The sequence below is a fragment of the Lissotriton vulgaris genome, chromosome 5 (genome assembly GCF_964263255.1).
Source record: "Lissotriton vulgaris chromosome 5, aLisVul1.2, whole genome shotgun sequence".
Taxonomy (NCBI): Eukaryota; Metazoa; Chordata; class Amphibia; order Caudata; family Salamandridae; genus Lissotriton; species Lissotriton vulgaris.
Genome location: NC_141693.1, coordinates 1,938,556,659 through 1,938,573,866, shown reverse-complemented (window position 1 = coordinate 1,938,573,866; position 17,208 = coordinate 1,938,556,659). Strand labels below are relative to the sequence as shown.

At 46.5% G+C, this 17,208-nt stretch overlaps 1 protein-coding gene across 2 annotated transcripts in view; it reads right to left on the bottom strand.

Annotated features, from left to right (window-relative positions):
* The window catches only part of LOC147717808 (transmembrane protein 268-like), a 107,964-nt gene extending 99,606 nt beyond the window's left edge, over positions 1-8,358 (bottom strand). For both annotated transcript variants that reach the window (XR_015296098.1, XM_086924597.1), the window contains exon 1: positions 8,240-8,358. The gene's annotated coding sequence lies outside the window, so the exon portion shown is untranslated. The remainder of the gene's footprint in view (positions 1-8,239) is intronic.
* Between the last annotated feature and the right edge of the window lie 8,850 nt (positions 8,359-17,208).

Sequence of the window (17,208 nt, the reverse complement as noted above, 5' to 3'; positions counted from 1 at the left end):
CAAATACAAGAAATAATTATAGTGAAGACTTGAATCTGCATGTTCTGAAAACCTGTAATTTCCCATCTTTCAAAAGAGCATAAGTGGTGGAGGAGGGGGAGGAGCTTTGAAGCAAGGTGAAGGCACTCAGACCGGCCATTAAGTGCGTGCAAAGTAAAACAGGATGCAAGAGCAGTCTTCAATTTTTCAAGCACTGCACTCGAGATTGTGGCACGCCGCTGCGCTCTCCCACAAGGTGGATGCCGCCACAATCACGAGTGCAGTGCTTGAAAAAGTAAAGAGCAACGGCTAAAGACCCTCCTATGCAGTGCATGCGCTCTGTGTAGGCGAGACCTAAAAAGGGCACTGCGTGAGTGTGGGACCCTGTTGGCAACGTCGGTTGCCTTGCTGTCATTCACCTGCCTTGCGGGGGGCCTCCTTACCCGGAGCTCGTGTCTTTCCTGCTTTGGGCTGCTTGACCTGGCCCGTATCTCCCTGCTCTCCTCCCGCTGCCGCAGCTGACCTTCATCTCGCTCTGCGGCCCCTGTGCGGGCGAGAGCGCTGTCACCAGGGACTACAGGCTCCAGCCTGCAACGCAGCCGGAAGCCGCCAACGCCAGGAACGCGCCAGGAGGCGCTTTAAAAACACCATCTTCCTCAGTGGAGCTGGGGACCCTGTTGGCAACGTTGGTTGCCTTGCTGTCATTCACCTGCCTTGCGGGGGAGCCTCCTTACCCGGAGGTCGTGTCTTTCCTGCTCTGGGCTACATGACCTGGCCCGTATCTCCCTGCTCTCCTCCTGCTGCCGCAGCTGACCTTCATCTCGCTCTGCGGCCGCTGTGCGGGGGACAGCGCTGTCACCAGGGACTACAGGCTCCAGCCTGCAACTCAGCCGGAAGCCGTCAACGCCAGGAACGCACCAGGAGGCACTTTAAAAACACCATCTTCCTCCGCGTCGCGGGAGCGTGCGGGAGCATCCCGGAAGAAGCCCGGGACAAGGGCGGGACAGTCTGTGGCAGTCCGGGGCAGTACGAGGCTGGGCTGGGCCATAAACCCTGGCCGTTGCTACATAGATCTACTACAAGAGCCAAGTGAGATCTTAGTTTCTTTTTAAACTCTGTTCATATTTTATTCTTTTTTATATAACAGATTAGCACCATTGACAGACCTTCAAAGGTGACATAAACTTTACCTGTATTGTTCTCAGTGCTCAGTGTTTCTAGCCCTCTGTAACATTGAGTTCTTTTGGTAGAGCCATCATGTCCAAGCAAAAGGCCACACTGGATAACTACTTGGTGAAAGTAGTTAACAACATCAATGACGAGCGACGAAAATCGCTAGGTAGAGGGAGTCCTCCTTCTTTATCCTTTACACCCACCTCACCATCGCCAGCATTATAAGTTCAAGTTCAAGTTTAAAATTTGTATAGCGCACTACTCACCCAGAGGGTCTCAAGGCGCTTGAGGGAGGGGGGGTATTTTACTTATCGAATATCCAAGTTTTTAGTTGTTTTCTGAAGGAGAGGTGGTTCTGTGTAAGGCGGAGGTGGGTGCAGAGAGAATTCCAGGTTTTGACCGCTAAGTAGGAGAAGGATCTTCCCCCCATGGTGGATCTTTGGATGCGTGGAATTGTGGCGAGGGCTTATCAGTGGAAGACAGGTGTGACCTTGTTGATACTACAACAGATGTGCCATCTATTCCTGCACCTGCTCAGGACATACTTGATACATCTAATGACATTCCAACACAGTGCTCCCCAGCTCCTAGAGCGCTGAGGACTTGCAGGAAAGTTCAACTCAAACGAGGGGGGAACCATAATAAGAGAAAAAATGAAATAGCCCAAAAAAGTACCATCCCTGATGTGGATTCAATTGATAAAAAGGATACAGTTAATTTGAATGTAGAGCAATTCAATCTTTTAACCAGCATCGTAGAGGATAAGCTTGACAAGATCATCAAACCCTTAGTAGCTAAGCTTGACCAGATGTCAGCAGAGGTGGTAAGATTGGTTGGGCTTCTGGATGCCCATAAAAGCAAGGGCGAAAGTTATAGGGGCGATGACAAGGTCCCCGAAGTAAGTATAGATGCACAAAAGATACCCAATGGGAGGTTAAACATAACTAAAGAAACTATGTCTGATCCCCTGCCAATAATATGTCAAAAAGAACATGTATTAACAATACCTGAATGTAATACGGGGGCAACTTTGGTAAAGAAAAGTTGTTTCATTAATCTCCCACCTGATTGTGCACCATATGTAGTTGTCTTAACTAACGTACTTCCCTCTGACCTAAACCCGAGCCAACCTCAGCTAGAAACGCATGAATCCCTTAAAAATAAAACAGTTTCTTGGCTGCACAAGCAATGTGGGTTCCCAATTGCCTATTCTGATCAAATACTCACTACCAGAAGGGAAAATTGGATTGGTAATTCTAGTAAGACTTGCAGGGGTGACTGTGTTATCGTCAATTTTAAACATCCCCAACATGTCGCTACTGTCCTGTTAAGAGCAGCCTCTCTGATATATGACGAGACCAGTGTATGCGTTTGCCCACTTGGCTACTTCTACAGCCATCTTATTAAAGCACCACATGTTAACGGTAGAGGTAGACCTTTCACTCCTACTTTCATACCCACTCAGCCCCCAATTTTTGAGGTTCCGGTACAGAACAGGTATCAAGCCCTGAGCTCCTTGGATATGAACGATTGACATATACAGGACTGTGAGCTCCCTATGTATGTGATTCCTAATAATCAGGCAAATGAATTAGGTGATAAATGCATTGAGCCGGAGCGAATTATGATGGGTGACTTAAGTATGATTGATATAGGGGACCAAACTGTTTTTATTACTGAGAGCTTGGCAACTGATCAAGGCCCAACAGGTGTGGAAACTGTATGTGCTGGTTTAGATGAGATACAGTATAGAGGTGATGGTATTAACTGTTTTAATACCCAAGATCAGTCTAATTGTTGTAACATGAGGGGGATATCAATCATTAGCTGGAATATAGCCGGCTGGGCTTCCAAGGAAAAAATGCTGGGGTGGACGGATTTGATTAGGTCATACGACATCCTCTGTTTGCAAGAGACCTGGTGCTCTACAAAACCGAGCCCTGATGGGTTTGTAAGTTATCATCTAGAAGCAACCAAGTCGCGATATGGTAGAGCCAAAGGTGGTTTGCTTATCCTATTGTCTTTGAATCTAATGCTGACTGTTGTTAAATATTTAACTGTCGGGGCACATTCGCAAATCCTGTGGTTACGAGAGAAGAAAGGTAAAGAGGTGCTTATAATTAACTTTTATAATAATTGTTTTGATAATACACGGCACAAAGCAATTGAAGAACTTGAAGATGCCTTATTGAAGCTTGTACCACAGGCAAAAACCACTTTTGATTTTATTTGGTTAGGTGATTTTAATTCTCCGATCTGTCCAATGTCATCTTCCAGGGTGTGTGGATAAAAAAATCATAGCGGTGATAATACACCACATTTCCCGCATAATATATACCGGGAGGCAATAAACAATCTGTTGTCAAATTATGATTTAGAGTTCTTACAGCCTGCAAAAGATGCTAAGGGCCAAATAATTCCGACCTACACAGGCAGGAATAGTAATTCTCAAATTGACCATGTTATGGTTTCATCAAGTATTGTGCCATATTGTCTGACCCCGGTTATTGATGAATCTCCCTCAAGCGACCACAACTGTATCATAATGCGAACTGAGATCTGGAAACTTAGCCCACAACAGATCTCAAGAACTGTAGACAATACTGAACCGCATAGATTAAACGGGACAAGGTTAATGTGGAACGGGGAAAAATCTGAGAAGGTAATGAGCCTAATTGTATCAAAATCAATGGCAGATATTAATGGTATCCTGACACCTGGGAGTGACCCTTTTTTTATAGAAGATAATTTTATCAATATTAATAAGACTGTAGACACCATATTTACTAGGACCAGTAAAGAGAAAACCGCCGGAAAAATGGATGGTTTGATCATGCTTGTACAGCCCTCCATTCCCAATTGAAACAGGCTTTAGGCCTTAGACCCAGAGATACGGATAGGGTAATATTACTGAGACACGAGTACAAAACGGTTCTCTCCAAAAGGAAGAGAGAGTTGCAGCTGGAAGCCTGTGACAATCTAGTGCAGGCAGCGGATACTTCCGATTGCTGCCTATTCGGGGCTACAGTCAACTCCCCCTTTCTTAGGGATGATAAAGCCCCTCCATCTTGCGTCCAATGTCAGTAGTGAGGCTTGGGTTACTCACTTCTCAAATATATTTCAGGCAGTTGGCCAAAACAGCGAAAATCTAACATCTTGGCCTATAGTCCCTTTGGACATCACCTTAGCTGAGGTAGAAAGCAGTATTGGGGCCAGCAAGGGAGGTAAGGCCCAGGGACCGGACGGGGTTCCCATTGATGTTTATAGGACTCTCCCATTGCTATGGGGCCCTATACTTACTTTGGTTCTTAATGCCGCTGTAACTACCATGATTCCGCCAACATGGGGTGGCTCTATTATTTTCCCAATCTATAAGAAGGGGGACAAGCCTGCAGCATGCAACTATCGCCCAATCAGCTTACTCGACTCATCTGTGAAAATTATGAGCAGAGTGCTGCTGACCAGGTTGGAAGAGTGGGCTAACGAAGAGGGGATACTGGTGAAGGGGATAGTGGAGAAGCGTGGCTCAATGGTTAGAGCGGCAGACCCTGATGCAGAGGTCTGGCCCGGGACCAAGGTTCAATTCCCGCCTCGGCGGCTCTTGGACTCAATCTCCCCGAACCTGATAATTCTCGCCTTGATGCCTAGTCTAATCATGGGTCCCACTCTGTGACTCTGGGCAATAGCTTGCTTAATCTCCAAAATGGCCCCAGCAGTGCTTGGATGCCTGGTTTCACCTTGGGGGTGCCTAGGAGTGGACATCTCACAGGAAAGCCAGGAAGGGTTCCACAGCGGTATGAATACAGTGGTACGAGACCTCTGGGTAGAAGGCGCTATATAAATACAAACACATTTACCTCCCAGTATGGTTTTAGAAAGGCCGTGGTACATTGGATCAATGCTTAAATCTAGAATTATTAATTGGCAAATACACCAAGGCCAAGCGCAGCACCCTGTATCTTTGCTTCGCTGATTTGAGCAGCGCATTCGATCTGGTTGACCATTCCATTCTATGGCCCGTCTTGTTAGGCCTTGGTGCACCAGAAGGAATTATTTTCTTTTTAGCTCGCTTATATGGAAAGATGCAAGCCTGTGTGCGATATGGGGTAAGCGGGGAGTGCACCCCTAATTTTAATGTCAAGTGAGGAATAAGACAAGGTTGTGTTCTCGCCCCCCTGCTATTCACACTCTTTATAAATGCTGTTGACAAGATTTTAAAAACAGTTAAAGCTGACGCACCTCAGGTAAATGGGTCTGGAGTGCCAGTACTGCTTTATGCAGATGACGCTGTGCTTCTGTCACGGACCCCCATAGGACTCCAGAGCTTGATGGATAGATTTTCTGCTTTTATTAATGAAAGGAAACTATTAATTAATAAAAGCAAAACCCATACAATGACTTGCGGTGCTAGGACCAATAAAAAACATACATTTTATATAGAAGGGGTGAAAGTGCAGCAAGTTGAAAAGTTTTGTTACCTGGGTGTGACCTTCTCTAGTGATGGTAGTTGGTCCAAAGAGCTTGCTAGCATAAGGTCCAAAATGTCAAAAAGTGCCTATGGAATATTCAAATTTGCCTCTAAAATTGGCGACAGACGAACTAATGACATGATGCAGATTTATTAGGCAAGAAGTGTCTTGACTGCTTTATACGGGGCAGGGATGTGGGGTTATTCCAATTTCGGCAGTCTACAAATGGAAGAAAATATCTTCCTCAAAAAACTCCTCTGCTTACCCGCCTCGGCCCCAACTGATCTGATCCATAGGAAACTGGGGGTCGACTATTTGTGTGATCTTGTTTCATTTAGGCCCTTAATGATCTGGCGTGCCATTTGGCACAAGGAAGAGACACTTTTTAATCAACATGTCATTAGGGATTCTCTTAATCTAGTTAACTATAACAAGATTCCTTGGTTAAAATATACCGTAGATATTTTTCAGGCTATCTATGGTCTGGACATAATAGAGAATCTATGTGCTGCAGGAGATATCCCTAAACAGGAATTAAAAAATAAATTGATGTCATATCAAGCGGAGAGGCGCCTAGTCAATTATGGCCACCTGACTTCTGTCAATCTTTATAATAAATACATTGACTGCGAAGGTTCGCAGTCGTACCAAAGCCAGGTTTCTAGACCGGCCCACAGGTTTGTTCTTACAAGACTTAGATTTGGACTGGCTCACGTTTTGGTGGCCTTTTCTCAACCCAAGAAACATCCTGTTGGCCCCTGCCCATGTGACGGGCATTCAAAACAAAGCACACTGCACTTTATGTTAATTTGTACCTTATTCTTGAACCTCAGATTGGTCTATCTTAAACCAATTTTTATAAAATATGGAATCTACAGCGTTGATGAGGCCATAAAATTGATTTACAATGTGAACTCGCCGGACATATTATCGGAAAAGTATGATGTTTTAATTCCGTTCTTTTTTACCTGTATATTATTATGTAATTGTTTTTTTTTTGCCTGTATGCTTTTATGGTCATTTGTATAATATGTACCGAATAAAGCTTCATGAAATGAAATGAGTGTGAATTATGGGATGGAGAGCTGCTGTCCTTCGCAGGCCACCATACTTGCATTTGCAGCCAGCCCTTTAAGTAACTTTGCAAACAGAGTCCAGGTTTGTGTCTATTAATGTTGTAGGATTTTGTGCATCCTTCGGATTGATCATTTTTTGCGCTTTGATGTACTAATATATTAATTATAGCAACAAATACCATAATGCCACTGACTCGCTGCTGTACTGAGCCAGTGGCTGTTTTGAGACCTGGAAATAGCCAGGGGTCCTGGACGTCTGCAACTTTCTAAGTGCCCTAATGATTGACACCACCAGATGGCACCAGTGCTCCGTGCAAGAAACTGCAGGTTAATCATTGACTTCAAACACACTTGAAATTGCAATAATAAAGATATAATCATGAGCAATTTAAAATGTTCTAGGTATAGCAGCGGTTCCTATGGCGTCCGCCACACCCAAGTGTACGCCTAGTTTCATTATTGGGAAGTTAATAATGCTTCGGCACCAACTGACGAAAGACTTTCAAGGCATTGCAACCCTAACGTGACGTCATTCGAGATCAAGGTATGTTTTATTCCTCAGTACTCTAAGAGACAAGACAATGAATTGCCTCCTTCGAGATTCAAACCTGCGACCTCCGGGGAGTCACACCATGCCGAAGCGCCTGTATACCCTCTCGGGTGATTAGTGTGCTATACAAATCACACATCACTGCTGCATGCAATAATGACTCGCACTATGTGAGGGGATGTGGCGTAACGGTTAGAGCTACAGACCTTCTAGCTAGCCAACCAGGTCGACTCTCGGTGTCGGCTAAACATCCTCTGGTTCTGGGCAAATCAATCTCCCCGTGCCTACCCAAAAAAATGAACGTATCCTTGTGTGACGTAACTGCTGCTCCTATACCTTCGGATCGAGCTCCCGCTATATAAAACTGCAAACAAAATACAAACAAAAAGCTATCAAACAGGATCTGAGCCCGTGACCAACAGGTTACACATACCAGTATATGTGCAGTAATCTCCTGAGCGATAGTCCAGAAGACGAGAAGTGTGGTTTGAATGCAAGATCACTGCAGCCGGGGCATCTATGCACAGACCTATTTTCGTCCATGAACGGAGTCTAAGAGGGCCTGGTGCCTTGTCCTTCAAAGAAGCTGTCAATGTGTCCCTTACTTTCACTTTCTTTCCCCCGCAGGACTAGGTCTCTGTCAGGTGTCTCGCTCCTGTTTCACTCTCTCCCTCTGCACTGCAGCCTCTCCCGGGGGCTGTTCTTGATAATCCTGCCCCACCTCCGTTATCTTCTCCCTCCTTCTGTTTCCATATTACTTTTTCTCGCTCCCCTTGCAGCTCTCTCCATGTAGCTCGTGTCCCCCCTCTTGCCCCCCTGTAACTTTTATTTCTGCTGTCTGCCCTCACCCCCTCTCCGGTTCTCTTCTTGGAACCCTCTCCCCTTCTTCAGACCTGTCTCTTCGTCCCATTCTCCACCCTCCCCTCGCGTCTTCGCCTTCTCTCCCCCTCCTCCCTTGCACGGGACGCACCCTCCCCTCACCTGTCTCTTACCTGTCAGAGCACGGACCCCTCGGCTGTCACTGCACCCCCTCCTTCCTGCTGCTGAAGCCGAGGCGCATCACATGATGTCCCTGGCTGCGCTCCCAGACCTGGAGCATGCGCACTGGAGCGCTGTCACCTGCTGTGGAGGCCAGCCTGGGAGGCTGCCCAGGGCTGCGCTGTCACTGGCTCCCTGTCCCTGCACGCAGACCGGAATTTCCCGACTTTTCCGGCAGATGTAGTGTTGGCACAGCACCGGGATATTACAGGTTCTCCTGGGCATGGCACCGAGATGCCCTCGAGGCTCCTGGGCCAGGGTTGGATTGGGATTAGAAATCGGCCCGGGCAAACTAAAACAAGCATTTGCAATGCACTAGGTCTCGCATTTTCGTGAGTTTGCGCTATTGGCATTGTAAATAACAAGGCCTTTTATTTATGTTTAGGTTTTTAAACATAAATAGAAGGCATTGTCATTTGCAATGCCAATAGCTTAACTCGTTCCGTGCTCATGACAGCTCCCAGCCGTCATGAGTCACGGTAGGCGTGTGCTCATGACGGCCGGGAGCAATCCGAACGTTGCCGCTCCGCTCACGCGCGATTAATTCCCTACCTGTGCGGGCAAATTAATTAGTGGGCGGGGTTCGGACGGTTCCCGGCTGTCATGAGCACATGCCTACTGTGACTCCTGACAGCCGGGAGCCGTCATGAGCACCGCGCGCCACGGGCACCCCTCTCCTCGGCAAAATTCACACAGCTATGAAAATCGCGCCGCAGCTAAGGGGTTAGACTCGCATAAATGTGACACCTATTGCATTGCAAATGCTTGTTTTAAGGAGGAAAAAACCAAAAGAAACCAAGAGCGGTGTCCCTGACGCAGGTGCTGAGCTAAGTATTAAAGTTTTACAAAATAAAAAATAAACAGAGCGCAGTGGCTCTGAAGCAGGCTCTGAAGCAGGCATCGCGCTCATCAAAGTTTAATAAAAAGAAATGTAAAATGAGCGTGGGTGTTGCTAAAGCGGACGCAGAGCTCATCATACAATTTAGAGCACATAGCGCTGTATGAGAAAATCGCTCGCCATTGTCCCCATCACTTTCAATAAACAAAATAGTGCTCACCCTTTTATTGTATTGTAATTGCGTTTGTATAGCGCTTACTACCCCTGATGAGGCGTCTAAGCGCTTTTTCGGCGAGTAGCACGCTACTCGCGACCCATAGAGGATTAGTGTTGAATTAGAATAGTGAAACATGCAAGTACATTTTAAGTGGTGGATAATGATAGGTTAGTCAGTTATTTGGATTCGGAAGGATAGCTGACGGATAGAAGAGGAAAAAAGGTTTGTATTTATATAGCGGGTGTTACCCCTGATGGGGTGTTAAAGCATGCTACTCCGGAAACCCATAAAGGATTAGTGGTGAATTAGTATGGTGAAATATAAGAGTAATTTGAGTGGTGGATATTAGTCAGTTATTTGGAGTGAGAAGGATAGCGGAGGGATCGAAAGGGAAGAAAGGTTTGCATTCATATATCACCTGTTACCCTTGATGGGTGTTGAATCGCTTTTCTGGCGAGTAGCACGCTACTCCGGAACCCATATATTATTCATGGAACAGGCATACCGATAGAGGGTAGTCGACAAAACCAACAAAAAAAATGCAAACTGTGTAACAAGCCAAGTAAAAGGTACAGTCCTTGTGGGTGGTAACGAACTGAGACAAGGCAGTAACAAGGCGGGACTAATACGCCAATATTTAAATCAGAAACCAGTATTTAGGGAGGACACTGACACAAGCCAATGACAAATATGGGTGCAGAGTGGGCAGGGCTTCCACTGCATACCCTAATACAGCATGCCTCGCAGAGCGAGCAGACCCTTCTCGAGACCCCACACCTTTTTCATTCCACTTGAAGCACTGCCTGAAAGTAAACGTGCCAAAAACATAACTAAACACAAACTCAAGATCTCAGGAGGGGGTAGAGGTACACAGGATTTAGAACAAGCTGCCACTTCAAATGAAACAAAGCTGGTTGTCGTGTCTGCACGCCCCAATCACGACAGAGACCAAGGATTGCAATCAGGTATCTTTATTTTGCTTCTATGTAGCTCGCTCATTCACGTCCTGCTCCTTGGTCAGTTCCGGTGTGTCTGTGTGTGTGTGTGCGTCGTGACCGGAACTGGTGTCTGGTTTCCTGCCCCCTCCCGCCACTCGTAGTTCAGGGTCCTAGTGCCCTATGTCCAGGGCACAACATCTCCACCCTTGTTGCAAAACAAACATAGTTGTGACACTACCTGTTGTCACTGAGAGAGAGAGAGAGATAGAGAGAGAGAGAGAGAGAGAGAGAGAGAGAGAGAGAGAGAGAGAGAGATGAACCTCTTCACATCACATCTCTTTAATCAGTCTCTTTGGCCTTTTGCATTCTCTTCTCTGCCATGTCTCTCCTTTGTCCAACTGCGCGCCTTCATCCTGTCTGGTATCCCCCAGAGTAGTTGCCTGTCTGTCTTCTTCCTCGACCTTCAATTCCTTGAAGTGTGAGCTATTTCTTGTGGTGTGGTAGCGCCCTGCTGATGCTGTTATCATGGGCCCTTTCACTTCAGTCACCGTCAACAGCTCCTTCGAGAACGGGCTGTCTGACTTCCTCAGCTGTCTTTGCCGCACTACCACTTTGTCTCCTTGCTTTAGTTGCACCAGAGTGGCATGCCTCCTCGCGTCTGCGTATGTCTTCATTTTTGCTTTTGCTTCTTGATCCTTGGTGGCAATGCTGCCTCGCTCTTGCTTTGCTACCGCCTCCATCTGTGGTATCCTCGTCTTGCTCAAACGGCCTAGCACTAGCTCAGCGGGGCACCGTCCTGTGGAGCTGTGAGGAGTGTTTCTATAGTCCCTTAGTATTTGGCCCTATCGATATTTGTGTCAGCTTAGCTCGTTGTACAGCCTTCTTTATCGTTCCCATTAACCTTTCTGCCATGCCATTTACCTGTGGCCACAACAGCGTTATTTTCCGGTGGCGGATTCCTAGGTAGTCCATGAATTTTCCGAACTACTCCCCTGAGAAGGGTGGACCATTGTCAGTCGTTAGCGTTTCTGGGGAGCCCCGTGCCGCGAAAAAACGTTGTCCATAGCCGGCAGCGTCGCGCTTGCTGATGTTGACGCCACTTGCCGCACAATGGGAAATCTGGAGAATTCATCAATTATCACAAGCAGGTAGTTTCCTGTTTCCAGGGGCCAATAGAAATCGGCTGCCAACTCGGTCCAAACTGCCTTCGGGAGCTCTGACATCTGTAGTGGTTCCGGTTTTGTCTGCTGTCCTGTCACTTGACAGAGATGGCAGTGTGCGACTGCGGCTTCTACCATGTTGTCTAATCCTGGGAACCACACCTTTTCCAGTAACATTTTCTTTGTTGCTACCATGCCTCTATGTGATTCGTGTGCTAAGTCCACCGTCTGACTCCTCAGCGCTCCTGGCATTACTATTCTCGTTCCTCTCGTCATTATTCCATTGTTGGTCTCGGAGAGCTCTTCATTGATCTTTTTGAATGCCAACATTTCTTCTTTGATCACGCCTTTTTCCATGATGCTGTTGTTGTTGACATGCCTCCACCTCTGCTGTCTTGTCACCGGTTTGATTGCTTGCATTGTTGGATCCCGCTCTGTTTCTTTTTCCAATTCTTCCATCTTGATCGATGCCGGAGAATTATGTTTTTGTACATAGTTCAGGTACTCCTCCGCCACTGATGCTGCCTCAGGTGCGAGCGGTAGAGGGTGCCTTGACATGTAGTCTGCCAGGTTGTGCTCTTTTCCTGGTTTGTGTATGATCTTGAAGTTGTAGTCCATGAGTCTTATTCCCCACCTCTCTATTCAGGGCGGTATTTTCGTATTAGGGTTTCCATAGATCGCTACCAGTGCCTGGTGATCCGATATGATGGTGAATGGTTTCGCATATATGTGATAGTGCTCACATGCCCATACTACTGCCAGACTCTCTTTCTCCGGCTGAGAGAATGCCCTCTCGATGTCGGACAGGCTCTTGCTCCCGTATGCTACTATGCACCTTGGTGAGTCTTTGCCTGGCCTGTGTTGTGCCAGTATCGCTCCCAACCCCACCGGGCTGGCGTCTACCTTCAATTCTGTGCATAGCAAGGGATCAAAGTATGCAAGGTGGTCTACTGCTATCACTGCTTGTCTGATTGCTTCAAATGGTTTGTTGCAGTCTTCTGTCCACATGAAAGTCTGGCCTTGTTTGGTCAGTTCTCTCAGTGGCGTGCTCACTGTGGCAAAGTCTTTTATGTATCTTGCACAGTAGCTAGCAAGCCCGAGGAATGACCTGACCTCTGCAACGTCGCTTGGATGTTTTGCTTTTTCTAGTGTGTCCACTTTGCTGTGATCTGGTCGCATCCCTTTTTGGGAGAAAATGTGTCCAAAGAACACCAATTCGTCTCGCCCAATTTCGCACTTGTCCTCGTTTAGCATCAGCCCTGCTTGTTCTAGCTGGGAGTATACATCCTGCAGTGCTTTGTCATGTTCATCATCTGATTTGCCGAACACCAGAATATCGTAACTGTAGTTCAGACTGTTTTTTATACTTGCCGTATTGTCTCTTGGAATATTTCAGCAGCCGATGAGATTCCAAAACTCAAACGCTTGTATCAAAAAAGACCCATGTGCGTGGAGAATGTTGTGATGTATCTGGACTGAGGGTCAAGTTCTAGCAGATGATATCCTTTGCACACGTCCAACTTTGAGAAGCGTTGTGTACCTGTCAGGCAGCTGATCATGTTGTCGAGGTGCGGTCCAGGGTGTCTTTCGCGTCCAGTTGCTGTGTTCGGTATTCTCATGTCAACACAGATGCAAATTTTGGATGTGTTCTTCTTGGGCACTGCCACTATTGGCGACACCCATGGCGTCGGTCCCTCCGCTGGCTCTATGATGTCCTGACTTAGCAGCGCTTCAATTTCTTACTCTACTTGTGGTTGTAGGTGTATCGGTACTCGCCTGTGATGTTGAGCCACCGGTTTTACTGCTTCATTGATGTGAAGTGTTATTTGTTGTCCTTTTAGCTTCCCTAGTCCCTGTAGGAGTCCGGGATACTCTCGCAGGATGCTTTTCTTCTCTGACATGTGGTATGTCATTTTGAGGAGGCCCATCACCTGCGCCGTGACATTGCTCAATAGGCACGGTGCCGGAATGTCACCCTTCAGTGCGTGTATGTCTTCCTTGATGGTTTGGCCTTTATACGTCAAGTTGTCTGTAAACTTTTCCATGTTCATCACTGGTTTTCTTGATCCCCACGTGAATACATCAACTCTGGATGGCATCAACACTGGCTTTACTTCCATCTTCTCATATTCGGATACACACATGATGTTGCATGTTGCTCTGCTGTCTAGCACGAACTGTGTTTTGTGTGGCCCCACGTCTATGGTCACGGTCTCTGTTTTCTTTACTTCATTTTTTCATCAGGTAGATGCTTTCTTGACTCGTGTCTTCTTCGGTGGACACGGCAGCAGCATTGGACATGAGGTATAGGCATTCTACCTTTTCTTCTTCCTCTTCTTCCCCTGATTCAGCCGATGAGCTTCTGTTTGTCGTTTCCATGTGCCTGGTATGCCAGCTCGTCGTCATCCGCGGTCTTCCCGGTCTTCCTCTCTCACTTCTTTACCTGAGTCCCAGACATGCACTGGCAAAGTGATTGCTCCTGTTGCATTTTCTGCATGTCTGGCCCATTGCCGGGCACGCGCTTTTGTGTGGGAATTCAAGTCCCTATCTGTAGCAAGTCATTTGTGGTTGCTTCCTTGCCGTCTGTTCATTGTACCCTTTCTTCCAGGTGTTTGTGCGGTTGGTCTCCGCCATGCAGTGTGCTTGTTCTATTCCCCGTTCCGTGACCCTCTCCATCTGCTTCGCTTGCACCGTTGCCCTTGCCTCAGCCCTTGCCAACGACAAGATTTTCTCCAGGGAGGTTGGTTCCTTCAGAATCCACGCGCGGAATTCCGTGTCACGACATCCTTCAATGATGCGCAGGCGAATCACTTGTTCATTGTCAAACTTGTCGAATTCACAGTGTGTCACCAGCTTGCGCAGCCGTGTTGCGAAATCATCGAGCGATTCATCCGCGTGCTAAAATGCTATTGTGAAAGTGTATCTCTCAAAGTCAATGTTTCTTTGTGGATCGAATTTGCTTGAGAGACACTTTATTAGCCCTTTGTATGTCGACATGTCTTCTGCTGGTAATGTTACTAGTAGGTCGTCTACTTCATCGCCTATCAGATTTAGAAACAGATCCATTTATTAGGCCTCTGTTACATCCGTGGCGCGCATTTACTGCTCGAATTTTCTAATCCAAAAGTCAAAAGTCAAAAAAGCTTTATTTCGATAAAATTCCATTATCATAAAAGCAAGTTTTTGTTAAAAAAAATTTGTAGTTAATAATAAATTTGGCAGCACATTTCCAGTTAATAGCAAAAAAGTATGACATTTTACAAGAATTAATATTGTTAAAAAGAGATTAAACAGAGTATTTAAGCTTTCTGGCTCGAATAGCCCAAGCCCAAGATAAAAATTTTGCTAGGGCACAGGCGTAGGGTACATAGCTGTCCGAAACAAGAATCCTAATTGCCACATCATGGCTCCTGGTTCCCAATTGCCGGCACAAGTTCTTCAGCCACGCCCTTCTTGGATTGGCATATTCCTTGCAGACAAATAAGAAGTGGGCTAATGTCTCTGGGTGGGCTAAACATGATGGGCACAAATCAGTTTTATCTGTGCAGGATTTCCATGATTTGGTAAAAGTATTCAATGGCAAGGTGCCCGTTCTAAATTTGAAATACAAAGAGCGGGCAAACGGTTTCCCGATTATATCTAGGTAGGGTTCTCGTCTGGGACAGTCTTTAAACATTAAAAAATCCTCTGTGAGCCTACCAATGGATGTGCTAGAGTGCCTTTGGGAGCGAATCCAATCCCGGTAAAGGTTTTTGAGTACTTGTTTAGGAGGAGAGGTTCTGCTTGACCAGAAGTCCAATAGGTCCAAGTTCGACAATAAGATTTTCATGTCTACTAACCATTTGACTCTGGCCCAGTGAGGTGACGCCATTATTTCTTCCAGGCCTCTGGCGTAGGCATTGAGTTCCTCTACCCGCCAAATACGAGCCCATAATAAGAGAGGTCGGAATTTCGCAATTTCACCAATCTGGGTGCAGCCAAGGTCCATAAATAAGGGTAGAAGTGGGGTACTTTGAGGGAGGGACATTATTTGTCTGCAGAAATTGTTCTCAGATTTTTGTAAAGCTTGGGAAGATGCAAAGCCCCAAAGTTCAGCTCCATATAGTGCAGAGCTGACACCCTTGGCAGCGTAGATCTCTAGGACTGTTCCTATTGGTTTGAACGAACTGGAACGTTGCTCCCTCAATAGGGCACCTGTGATCCTTTTATGGTTCAGCAGCATCTTATCTAGATGGAGGGTCCAATCCATTTTGTCTGAGATACGTATCCCTAAATAATCAAATGCTTTAACCCTTTCCAAGAACTCCTTATTTAGGATAGGGGGACGCACTTGTTGTTTAGGGGGATTAAGGACGAGGTATTTTGTTTTATTGGTATTTATAACCAAGCCCCGGTCAGTACAAAAGGTTTGGAAGTTATCCAAGAGTTTCTGCAGTCCCATTGGGGTCTTGGAGATTAGGAGCGTGTCGTCCGCGAAGAGGAGGGTCGGTATACGTACCCCCGCCAGGGATGGTTCGTCGGATGGTGATTTAAGTAGGTGCTCAACCACCCCATTGATGTACAAGGAGAAAAGGGTGGGAGCCAGAACACATCCCTGGCGTACCCCTCTCTCGACCGGAATACAGCCCGTTTTCTCCCCTCCAGAGCCCCACCTAATTTGGGCAAAACTGTCCTGATGGAGCCTGACCAGTAGGGATAAAAGATACTCTGGAAGCCCCATGTTGGCCAACACCTTCCACAACAAATCCCTGGGGACAAGGTCAAAGGCAGTCTTTAAGTCGATAAATGCGAGATAAAGACTGCCCTTGCCTATGACTACCACCTTCCAGTAAATCATCATAAGCCTAAAGGCCTGCTCTATCGTTCCGGTGCCTACTCTAAAACCGGCCTGGAAGTCGGTAAGTATTTTGTTTTCATCTACCCAGTTGAGTATCCTGAGTAGAATAACTTTACCGACAACGTTTTGGCTTACATCTAGTAAGCTAATTGGCCTATAGTTGGACGGGTCATCCCTAGGGCCTTTCTTGTGGATGGGAACCACCTCTGCCCCCTTCCAAGACACGGGAATTGGGGCACCCCTGCAGATGGCAAGAAGGAGGGAGTGTATTAATTTGCCCCAATTAACACCATCAGATTTTAGCAGGTCCCCGGGGATGCCATCTGGTCCTGCAGCTTTTTGTGGAATGATGGAGTTAATGGCATATTCTACTTCCTTCAAGGTAAAATCAGGGTCACCAGGGAGATTAATATAATTAGTGAAGGGAGAGGAATGGAGAGACCCTCTTCCATTCAGATCATTATGGCAGGAATAAAGTTTGGAAAAATGAGCCTCCCATACCTCGCTCAAAATACAGCAGGTTATAAGGGCGCTATCCGGCCTATTTCGTGCCCTAATGGTTTCCCAGAAGGATTTAGAGTCTTTTTTCATACTGGCTTCCTTAAGGATTAGCCAGTAGGCATCCTCCCACTCTCTTTTAGCTACCTGTAGGGCCTTTTTATGGTCTCTTCTGGCAATTTGGATTGTTAGGGGCGACTTCCCTTTGACTGCCTCTATTAGGCATGATTTGGCCTTCCTGCATGTTGCCGAATACCAATCATATTTGCCTTTGGGTTTAGGTTTCTGTTTCCCTGATGGCAGTTGTACCCAAAAGAGGTCCCCAATAGTTTTTACAGCAGCTTCAAAAATAGCGGTAGCCTTGTCTGCTGCTATGGTAAGATCAATAGAGCTAATTTCAGCCTGCGTGCCCTTAACCACTTCGTCTATTGTGGA